Source organism: Ruditapes philippinarum, unplaced genomic scaffold, assembly GCF_026571515.1.
Source record: "Ruditapes philippinarum isolate M1 unplaced genomic scaffold, ASM2657151v2 ctg5104_1_1_1_1, whole genome shotgun sequence".
NCBI lineage: Eukaryota > Metazoa > Mollusca > Bivalvia > Venerida > Veneridae > Ruditapes > Ruditapes philippinarum.
Window position 1 is genome coordinate 42,113 of NW_026859039.1, and position 12,011 is coordinate 54,123.

Sequence of the window (12,011 nt, forward strand, 5' to 3'; positions counted from 1 at the left end):
AGAGATGTTAATCATAATTGTAAACACTAAAATCCCTATATAAGCTGTGTCATGACAAAACCAACGTAATGCGTTTGCGACCAGCATGGATCCAGACCAGCCTGCGCATCCGCGCAGTCTGATCAGGATCCATGCTGTTCGCTAGCAGTTTCTTTACTTGTTATAGGATCTGTAAGCGAACAGCATGGATCCTGATTAGACTGCGTGGATGCGCAGGCTGGTCTGGGTCCATGCTGGTCGCAAAGCTATTATGTTGGTTTTGTCGTGACACGTCTCATATTACATCTGTCCCCAGTCGTTTTAGTTTTCTTTTCAGGACACAGTCAATCATGATTAGCTTAAATCAACACAATTAGTTCAAGTGGGATATAAGGCCATCGGTTCATAAGCTGATCAAATAAAGGTCAAATCCTGGAAAAAAATTATCATTATCATTTTAGGAAATCACTAGTGTTCAGAATCCATTTTGTAAATAGATTTGTCCAATTGTAAATAGATATAATTGTATGTTATGATTTGAAGACCGGTCATCTAAGGGCAAAATCTAGGTTACAAGGTTAAATCAGGTTTTGTGAAAACCTGGGTAAATGCATGTACTTTCAATGATGTGATGTTGGGTCAACATGGAAGATAGGTCATCAATATTTAAAATGTTCGTAGGGTTTAGGAGAATGTGCAGTCTGGCCGGAACTCGAACTCAATGATATGGCTATACCGTTTCGAAAGTCTATCGACCAGAATGTAATTATCCTGTACCCAATCGACTTAGTCGGATACTTCCAATCCCCCCAGCTACACTAAACCAGATTTACACCAAAATCATTTAAATTAAATAAAAAAAAACTTGAATCACGAAAATGAAAAATGTGAAATTTAAACTAGATCTCAAAAAATGATATCATATAATGTTAATACTAACAAAAGCGATAGTCAAATATTGTCTGACAGGAAAAATGACGGTATTCTGAATGACTTCTGCATGTGATATCATTACACGAACTTGTGATACCTGGGATTACTGATGAGGGGAACCTAAGGTCACCATGTCTACTACCTCTATATTAAGATAGTCTCGTTTAGAAATAGCTCCGATCGCTCATGTATTAAGCATACTAATTAAAGCCATGTTGTAAGGTACTTCTCACATACTGTGTAGATATTAGTTTTTTTTCCTGGAAATATAATAATAAGTAAGCATGTCCGTAACAAGTGATACAGTGAAGAGCATATATACATGAATATATCAAGCGTACAGAAAACTTGAAGTTTAACTTATGTCCTTTTCAGTTTTGTGCCTGTAATGTTTGCATAATAAAGCAATACCTACCATTGAAAATGTAGAATTCTAATATGACCTGATAGAATAATGATATGAAACGGTATATCAGGGAATGCATTGGCTTCTTTTAAGCATAAGAAGTAGTTTGTTTGTTCGTTGTTGTTTTTTTTGTTGTTGTTTTTTTCAAACAAAAGCCACTAAATGATTGCCCATAAACAGTTGTTAAGGCCACTCAATGTATGTCTCAGAAAAATGAGCAATCTATTGTCACTTAAGCTCGCTATAAGCCGTTGGTCCGGGTTGCGCAATCTATATTTAAAAGACCTTATTTCAATAAATCGTTCCCTTGAAGTAGCAGGAAATATTGTATTTAATTGCAGGTGTCAGGGTGCCCTCGTGACCTAGCCAGAACACTTCATCGATGTCTATTAATCCACTCTTATTGTTTATTCAATTGATTAAGCTCTCTTGTACGATATGCCTGAATCCAACAATTGGCTTTTCATACGTGGTCAAACGCGGTCCGCTGACCTGATACGACCTAGCTGAAAGGTACATCTAGCGGTCAAGAATGTATATTTACAGTTGATATTAACGGTGTATGTTTGAATAAGTTTACTGTCAATAGCAGACGCATTATTATATGAGCTGCGTCACGATAAAACCAAAATAGTGGGTTTGCGACCAGCATGGATCCAGACCAGCCTGCGCATCCGCGCAGTCTGATCAGGATCCATGCTGTTCGCTGTCAGTTTCTCCACTTGTAATACAGTTGGTAAGCGAGCAGCATTGATCCTGACCAGCCTGCGCATCCGTGGATCCATGCTGGTCGCAAACCCACTATGTTGGTTTTGTCGTGACGCGGCTCAAATTATGAGGTATCGTCGACAGATTCTACCGACAGACGGAGCACTGCAGTTGGAACAGTTGTTAGTACATGTACTTTTAAAAGGGAAAAATGTCAATTCTTATACAGATATTTCCATTACATAAATTTGATACTTATGTATACAGGGTTTCAACATACAATTTGCGATAAATTGAGAGAGACATATTTGATAAAAGTATTATATACAGAAACAGTCATTGTAACGTTTTAAATATACATGTACATTGAAATATAGATTCCAGCTTTCCGGACTCGACTTATTTCGATGGATTTTTTCATATTACAATGTATTACCTTCAATGACAATCATGTCTAATTGTCAGGCATGAAATATTAAATAGAATTCTTTAAAGATCTAAAGCATATTTAATGTATGTTACTTTGTACATAGAAAGGAAATAACAAAAAAATATATACTTTTACATAAATGGAAAAAAATAATAAATAAAGATATCATTCGATTATTGACTTAATGCTATATGTATATATGCAAGTAATCGCTAATTCGACAGGGCAATGTTAATTTGACCGGGTCAAGCCGAGATCGTGATAGACATGCCGACATTGACACATAGGGTATTATCTATCTAGGCCAAAATTGCCAAGGTCAAATAAAATGCAATTCGTGTTCACTGTTTTATCACCATACATATTTTTCAAACTATTAAAACTGAGTTATTAACTTTTTATTTTTTCTTAAAGATCAAAATTCGGAAATATCTTAAGAAAAGTATAAACAATAGATCTACAATTTGAGTGACTTTTTGAATGATTTATGCTAAAAATAAAACATCATTGAGTCATTTTTAGACCTCATTAGTTATTTCTGCTTATTTTGACTTGTTATAGGTATTATTTAGTAAAGGGTTTCTTTATGCACTTCAACTTCACAACATTTGTTACTTATTAAAGTGTTTTTTGGTCATAAAAAGCTAGCACAAATCTATAAGAGTGATGTTTTAAATTCTTCTCACTTCATGTTTCAATACCTTAAGTCTTAAGTAATGTTTCACTGAAATGTAATTTTGATTTTGGATAGATTATATTAATATAGACGTCAAATGTTATTAACATTTCGTATTGGAGATTGTTTTTGGAGGCACTCGTAATGACACTTTATGTTTCAAGTTATTCTTTTTTGTTCACGTTCACTTCATGGTTCAAGTTCTTCAAGTATGCACACTTTAAATGCTTCAAGTCTTCACTAATGCTGACATTGACTCATATTTCAAGTCTTCTTTAATGCTCAATTTGATTTCATATTTTAAGTCCTTCTTTAATTTTCACTTTGACTTCATATTTCAAGTCCTTCTTTTTGCTCACTTTGACTTCATGTTACAATTTTTTTATTGATGCTCACTAATGCATACGCTGACTTTATGTTTCAAGTTCTTCACTAATGCTCATGTTTCCAGCATTTTAACCAATGCTCTCGTTAAGTTGTTGCATTGTTTTTATTTCAACAAAGTTCACATTGACTTCATGTTTTAAGTTCTTCACGTTTTGTTATTTTGATTTCATGTTTAATCCTTCACTAATGCTTACATTTTCACGTTTTCAAAATTCGCGCAAAATCAAGGTTTGTAGTTTTAAAGTCAATGCAACACTTTGACTTCAAGTGAAATGTACAATGATATCCGTGTCCAGTCAAAATATTACTATTTCCTGGTTGGATTCGTAAGTAACTGGACATAAATGTATTGGAGATGATGACAGCGCAAAAGAATCAGATCTCCAACTCAAAGGTCAAGGTCACACGTGAACGTCCAAAATGTAGTGAACGAGGTCGACAGTCCAAAGGTCAAGGTTATTTTGAAATCCATAATAATATTTCATTGATATGCATGGCTAGTCCATAAATTTGTCATTCTTTGACAGATTTTATATCAACTTAGCTTGAATAGTTTTTATATGGTACTAACAATTTGTAATAAGTGAGAACACGTTTGTAACTTAAATGTCAAGAACATACTAAAACATAAGTTAAATATTTTCATCCGCCCCGAAGAAATTATATTCATTTAACTTATTTCTGTTGCAGTCATGATAAAGCACTCGTCGTCGGCCATTGTGGTTGCCCCTTGTTAGGTATACTGCAAAGCTTATAATTATATTAGAGATCAAACCACAAATAACTTGATTGCTTCGGAAATGACACCTCATTTAAAAAGGTTTATTATTTTTAAGAGAACAAATTTATTGAAGATACCTCGTAATACAGGAACCCTTGTGAAAAGTTGTGATCAATAAGAGTTGTCAATTTCTTACCTGGTAAAGTCGCTAAAGTACTTTTACTTTGAAAAATTTGTTTTAACGCCGTGACTTAGAAGTGATAAAACTAAACTTATTTATACTTACACGTTATAAATGAGGACTGAGGAGATTTCCTGTTATTTTCGCACGTTCAATCATAGATGTAGCAAGTTTCTCCAAATGCGCGATAATAAACTTGAAACTTTGTTTTTTAGCTAAAAATTAGTTAAACTATTGTCATGACCCTCTCTCCGCCGTCGCCGTTGGCGTTAGTTATCCTTTTCTTTAAGGTATATTTCTCAGATACTATGACAGGTTTTCACTTCAAAACTCGGTGCCTGTCATAAAAGAATGCCATTTTAAAAAGACAGATAATCCTAGAAATTAATTATTTTTGTAAAAGTAATGCTTCTTTAAAAAAAACAACCGTTTTGCGCTTCATTATTTCCCTTTTTATGAAAATTATTCTGCATTTTTCTTAACCGTTAAAAATATTAATTACAAACTTGAAATATTTGTACTGTACCTAGGGCAGATAATACTGGTAAGCACATCTGTCGGGTAGCGTCCCCTATCTATGTAGCTTTTATATTAAAGCAAACATCTTTAAAATGTATTTATTAACAGTTTTTGTTTTGTTTTTGGTGTCCTATTCTATTTTCCAGAATGTTTCTCAATGGCCTGAAACATTTGTTGCTTCTGTTGCTTTTGTTAATTAGTATACTAGTGATTTGGTATTTTGTATGGAAGTCAAATTACTACTTTTGTTAACATTTCCCTACTTTTATGATAAATAAGTTCACCTTAGTGCTATTTTCTTCAGGTAATAAGTATGTCACTATATAAGATGTTCTAAAACAATTATTTAATCATTTTTAAACTTGTATTTTCTCTTTCTGAAGATGGAAAAAAAATCTAAGGGATAATGTACCTTTAACTATGCACCAGTGAGTTATTGCCGTTTAAACGTTATAAATGGACATGAACAAACAAAATAATATTGTATGTTGTTGCTGCTGCTGTTGTTGTTGTTGTTTAATTTATACGTATATTTCAGTTATAAACCTGTGAACACTTGTACGTCCAAGATTTTCTGACACAGTGAGCATTAAAGAAGGACTAATTTTTCAGCGATGTTGATCCCCCGAATGTTGAAAACCGGATCTGGTCGCTCACAAATTGAAATAGATTTATTGCTGTTAAAGTACATTATGTAATATTGTCTGTTTCAAAAATGTACATGTAGAAAGGTGTTCACTAACCAACTCGTGTGGTGCATTCTTAAAGAACGAATTATATAAATTTAACAGGATATTTATTTGATGACAAGTTGGTGCCAATTATATTAAATGAACGAAAAGGAAAGACAGCTCTACCCCCGTTTATATATTGGGTTCACATCAGCATTTTGCAATTTAATATGCTTTGCTTACTTTTGTAACGCTCCCTTTCACTATAACTTAACGTAAAACCGCGTAACATCCAATATTATGCTAAATGTCGAACGCTTACGCAAACAATATAGTTCTGCACTTCATGGTAAATTGTTATGTACAAAGTGACCGTGTCATGGCGAGACCATAGTTGATCTTTCGGTCACCTAGATAGGTAGATATGTAGACGTTAGACGGTGTCCTGGGTTGACCACTGAAGATTGACCGCTGTATGAACCAAACGATAATTTCGTATCTACATGTCCTACTTTCATAAGATCAGCATGACCTGGCGAACATTTAAGTTCAATAATCATAATCGTGGAAACGATATATAATTGATCTTTGATTTAATGAATCAATTTCCAGAGTTCAGCTTAATGTACAAATAAACGACTAGCAGACGATAAAACTTTATCTTCGTTATTCAATGTTATGCTGTTTACATACGAGCTGGGTCACTTTGACACTGCGTAGCCTATATTCTATATAACCATTGTGGAAAAAAATATCAACACTTGTTAATCGTGAGTATGGCTGGAGTGTCAGTCGTTATTGCTACATTTAGTTAAAAAATATATGTGAACACGTCAGTGTCTGTAATATTGGATGTATTTATATAAACTTCAATAACAATAATTTGAAATATCGACCATACGCAGTTGCATTAATAGAAGACCGGGTCATTTAAATCTAGTGTCAAACTGTTTGAAAACAAATATGTGATTCATTTTACCTTATATTTTAAACTAGGGTTCACAATTATTTTACAGGATTTTTTAAACAGCAACGATGCTTTTGACATAGCATAGTAAGTAAATTTCTTCATTAGTTATATATTTTATAGCACTGAGCTTAATTATTATGCTTAAAACCTAAATTCGTAGATTCTATCTCTAATATATTTAAGATAATGAGATTTATTAGTATAAAATATCGGGAATGAAATGGGTATAATAAGAACAGTTTCAAAGTTTTATTTAAGAAAAATATCTATATATATAATCATACAATTCCTTAAAAAATCAATTCTAAGAGGTCGAAAACCAAAAAGTCAAATTGACCGAGTGCAGCGTGAACTCAGATATAAAATGTTTTTTTTTGTAATACGTCTGAATTTATATTTAACTCATTTAGATTTTTTGGGGATATAAACTGGTGAAGGGAGCAAAAACAGATATTTAGACGTTTAAAGAAGCGTATGCTGGCACCTATTATGTTTAACGCGTTAATTCAGTACAAAAAGGGCAATTGCGTGATATTTGCCAGTGCATTAAGTGGGAGGGAGGGGGTAAAGAGCTCGGGAACCTTTTTTTGCCAGGTAGTTCTGTGGAATCGTTTGCTTTTTATCTGTTCAAATAATCAAACTACTAGTTGTAATAATATTATTGTTTATAATTGGTCGCTTATAACTACAGGACGAAAATTAATCTGCTACTGTTTTGAATTGGACTGAAATTATTGGGAAAAAGTTTCATACCATTTTGACGAACAAAGCATATAGACCAGAATGGGGTGTCTCGTATCAAATCACATTCACACATAAGCACACAAGAACGCTTTAGCAATATTCACTGAACTGCAGTCATTTTGTTGTTGTTGTTGTTGTTGTTGTTGTTTGGGTGGGTTTTGTTTGTTGTTTTTTGTTGTTTTTGTTTGTTTTTTAATTTTTTTTTATTTTTTTTTTTTGGGGGGGGGGGGGGGGGTGATGTTTTTTTTTTTGTATGTGGCGGGGATGTGGTGGCTTTGTTATTTGTCTCAATTTTTACACTGTTAAGTTGTTAAACAATTTAATGCTTAAATTAAACTCACTTAACATTGATAAAAGACGGATTGTCTCAGAGCTGCCACTGTTTTTGAATTGGACTGAAATTATTTGGAAAAGTTTCATACCATTTTGACAAATGCAAATTCTAGAACAAAGCATATAGACCAGAATGGGATGTCTCGTATCAAATCACATTCACACATTAGCACACAAGAACGCTTTAGCAATATTCACCGAACTGCAGTCATTTTGTTGTTGTTGTTGTTGTTTTGGTGGGTTTTGTTTGTTGTTTTTTTGTGGTTTTTTTTGTTTTGTTTTTGTTTTATTTTTTTTTATTTATTTTTTTGGGGGGGGGGGGGGGGGGGGGGGGGGGGGGGGGGGGGGGGGTTGATGTTGTTGGGGTTTATTTTTGTGTGGCGGGGGTTGGGTCTTGTTATTTGTTTCAAATTTTTACATTGTTAAATTGTTAAACAATTTAATGCTTAAATTAAACTCACTTAACATTGATAAAAGACGGATTGTCTGAGAGATGGAAACCAGAGTTTACATTAGGTTGGCTACATTTCAGATTTACATATATAAAATCAATGTACCTCGTTACAGTAATTTTATACATTAAACAGATGCCATTGTATTTAGAGACCAGTACTGTAGAATGGAAAAAGAGGTCTTTTTTTCACAAGTAGTCTCTCGAGAAAAGTTAAATTGTTTCATTTTAATTGTTCAAATAAGAAGAAATAAAACTGACATGTGACGACAGGTTTCATACGTTATAGACTGTTTATAAATATAGTTTATGTTGTTTAGTTAAAAACTATCTTTTTAACATGCATATATCGTAATTGTATTTACATGTAATCATGTTATCATAAACAACGTTGATAGTCACTCGGCTCGGTTCAAGAAATCCTGAAAAATTTGGTGTCAAGTAATAAAATGTCTCTTGGTCATAAAACTAACTAATGTCAACATGCCACCCATAAAACGACATTGGTGGCGACCTACCGGGTTAATTTCCTATCACAAATACAATCATGTAACATCTTTCATTCGGATACATTTGATTATTTGAACAATATTTTTTTTTTCGTTTTAGTGGCGAATTTTTATCAGTTAAAATTTTCAAGGCCGGTAGCAAAAAAGTCTTTCAAACGTTTAAATCTTTCCCGTATCTTAATTGGACTTGTACGTCTTTTTACCTGGACATTTGAAGGCATTATCATTTCACGGCAAATTTATAAAAATGTACTAACTAAAAAGCTGTAACACTGTAAATCTGATCTAACGGACGGATATACTGGCTGATCTTGGTCTGCACGGGTCGCACGGGTAGAATCAGTCGCCACCAGTAGGCTTATTGTTGCACGGCCACCAGTTCACATTCTCTGGATAAATATGTAGGTTAAATGTACACAAGACATGTTTGGGTCGATATGAGTAGTATTACTATAACAAATATTACGAAAAAAAAACCTCGTTCTGCTGTCTTTTTTGTTCTGTATGTACAAAATATGTCCATGAATTAAAAAAATAAAACAAGCGACCAAAAGGGCAAATTTCAATGAAAAGTGAAGTATTTCCGCCATATTACGTAACTGATCGCCATATAACGCAACTGATCGCATATTCTCGGCCTTTCCCGTCAAACTTCGGATAAAGAATTTATGAATTATCGTCGAGGTGTCCCTTACCCGAAGTTTTGATGGGAAGGGCCGAAAAAGTTGCGATTGGTTTAATCGAAAGTTCGCAATTTTTTGGCATTCTCCTTCAAACACATCTGATAACCCAATGAGGGTGACGGCCAGGTTTCTTGTTGATTTGTTTGTCATAGGAGTGATATGAAATATAAGCGCTTGTTGCATACTGTTATTATTACTCAGAACGATGATGGTAACTAATAATGATTGCCTATATTTCACAATCTTTAGATCTTGGATTATAAGTAACTTATCTGATATTCAACTGACACTTTTTAAAAGAATATCAGATTTATTTGACACGAACGAAAGCACAAAACTCCATGAGATAATAAAGAAAATGTAACTTATGACCATTCTATTTGGAAATTGCAACACGCCTTTAAGGGTTATTTTTACTTTAATAAGTTAAAAGTACAAACATAAACTTCAAAATTATGTATCGTTGTTCTACATTATCAAGAAATCTGTTACCGACTACATCTGTTCTAATCCAGAACAGTTTTTGTAAGCTAATAATTTATGAACTATTAACAGATACTAGTACATTTCCCTTGAACTCAATATATGTCTCTTAGCCGCTTCAATTCTGTTTTCTTTAAAGCTGCATGGCCAGATGAGCCAACATATTTAAAGAAAATCAAAATTTAGAAAAAATGTACTGAGATGTTAAGGAAAGTATACTGTAAAGATTTAATATTCAAGTAATAATTTTCATGTTATGTGCGATTTATGACCGATTTTGTACGATTTATTTCCATATTTCTACTGCGTGACTAGCGTATTAAGGGCTAGTTTTGCATATTTTGACTTCTTCTTGGTAATTTACATGGTTGTTAGTGCAGTTTGCAAAGTGTACATTACTTTCTCTTGTTCCCGTCACAATATTTTACATTTTTATACATTTGAAAATGAAAATTAGCATGAATCATGAGACATGCTGCTTTAATACTTTTCATTTAACAGCTAAATGTCACTTACTGTCACGGTACAAATGGATCAATATAATAAGTACTTACTGTATATACGAGTTCGCTGAAGGTTATTTTTTAAAAGCATACGAAAACAATCAAAGGCCTGCATGCTCTGTGGTATTTTCTGATCTTTCCAGTATAAGTTTTTTTTATATACTATTATGCATCTTACGCAGCGACTGCGTTTAACAGTTTGTGATTGATACATATGGAATTTTGCATGCCTAGAGTTGCATCAAAAATCATTTTTCATTTTTTTATTACAGCCACACTTTATCCTTGCATATCGTGGCTACTTCCTTTAAAAAGACTCTTTAAAAATTTTACCTCTACACAACAGTGAAGTAATACGTATGTAGCGTGAATAAAAACAAATATATTGTAATTCTAAAATTGAGAATTTTCATTTCGTATTTGTAATCCTTATTAATTTCGAGGTATTTTTTCACGATAAACCTGTTGTTAAACACTGTTGAACATAATTTAGCGAAAATCTTCTCGCCAAAACAGTCCGACATGTATATATTCCATTACTCGACAGTCAGATTTATTTGTGTACTACGCTCTGGAGTGCTCTGGAGTATTCGGTAATCGACAAAGCTAAAAATAGCATTTTCATTGATTAAGCTTTACGAAAATAGTCGAACATTTTCATCCGCGAAATTTGTGATTGTAACCTCATATTTCTATTGACTAATGTAAACTTTAAATGCACTGTAATTCGTTTAATGCCTACATTAAAAATTATTCTTTCTTTTAAATTGCTGGTTTTTAAGTAGTTAAGAGTGAGAACTACTTTGCGTTGTTAGGTCTGTGAGGAAATTTTGTGTTAGACCGTGGATGTTAGCTATGTATTTACTGATTTTGCGATCAGAAAATACAAAAAACGAAAGTAATGACAATGGTAAAGGTCAAATATCCCAATACCAAAAGGTCAAACTTCTCTCTCCGCAATCATAAACGGGAACGATCGGAATATTTCGACACTTTCCGTAATACTTTCAAATTGGTACAATTGCAAAATTTTGGAAAAGGTCATTCGCCGTTAAGGTTAAAATTAAGGAAACAATAAGAGTGATGATCAGAATCAATCTAAAAATATCAATTTACGTACAATAACCTGCAAATCCGAAATATTTCGGTTTCTATGATACAATGTAAAAATACGTAAACTATAAAACACTGCCCCGCACCTTTAAAGAATTGAGCGTTACCGATAAATTCCGAATGATATTTATAGAAAATTATATTTGTTGTGTGAATTATTGAACATGTTTTCAAAATAAACTATCAAAGTGCACATAATTATTGCAAAAGCATAAATGTCAAGTTATCTTTCTTTTCACCTGTTCGCTGACCATTTCACTTAAAAAATCAAGTAGACACGATGTAATGGAAACATATTTACGTAATGTACTAAAAGAAAGACAAAGTATCAGATAGCCGGTGCATCTGTATTCTGTACTTTGATTTCACTTCTCAGTGATATATTATGAGGTTATTTTACTTTTTTTAAATACAATACTGCATGAATAATAGTGTTACTAGTCCAATAGAACCAGTATTGTTTTCAACAATGTGTAATGACAACTTTATTTCAAACCACCATTTTTTACATATGAACTTTGTTACTTCAATTACAATATTGAGTTGTTATAGATTTTTGGACTTTCAAAATGAAAAGGAGGTTGTGTTGGGTCCGATATCGATTCGATATG

The 12,011-nt window shown here is 33.0% G+C and overlaps 1 protein-coding gene across 1 annotated transcript in view; it reads left to right on the forward strand.

Annotated features, from left to right (window-relative positions):
- The first annotated feature begins 6,310 nt into the window (after window positions 1–6,310).
- Window positions 6,311–12,011, forward strand: part of LOC132754976 (estrogen receptor-like) — a 36,772-nt gene continuing 31,071 nt past the window's right edge. The window contains exon 1 of the mRNA XM_060745739.1: window positions 6,311–6,665. The gene's annotated coding sequence lies outside the window, so the exon portion shown is untranslated. The remainder of the gene's footprint in view (window positions 6,666–12,011) is intronic.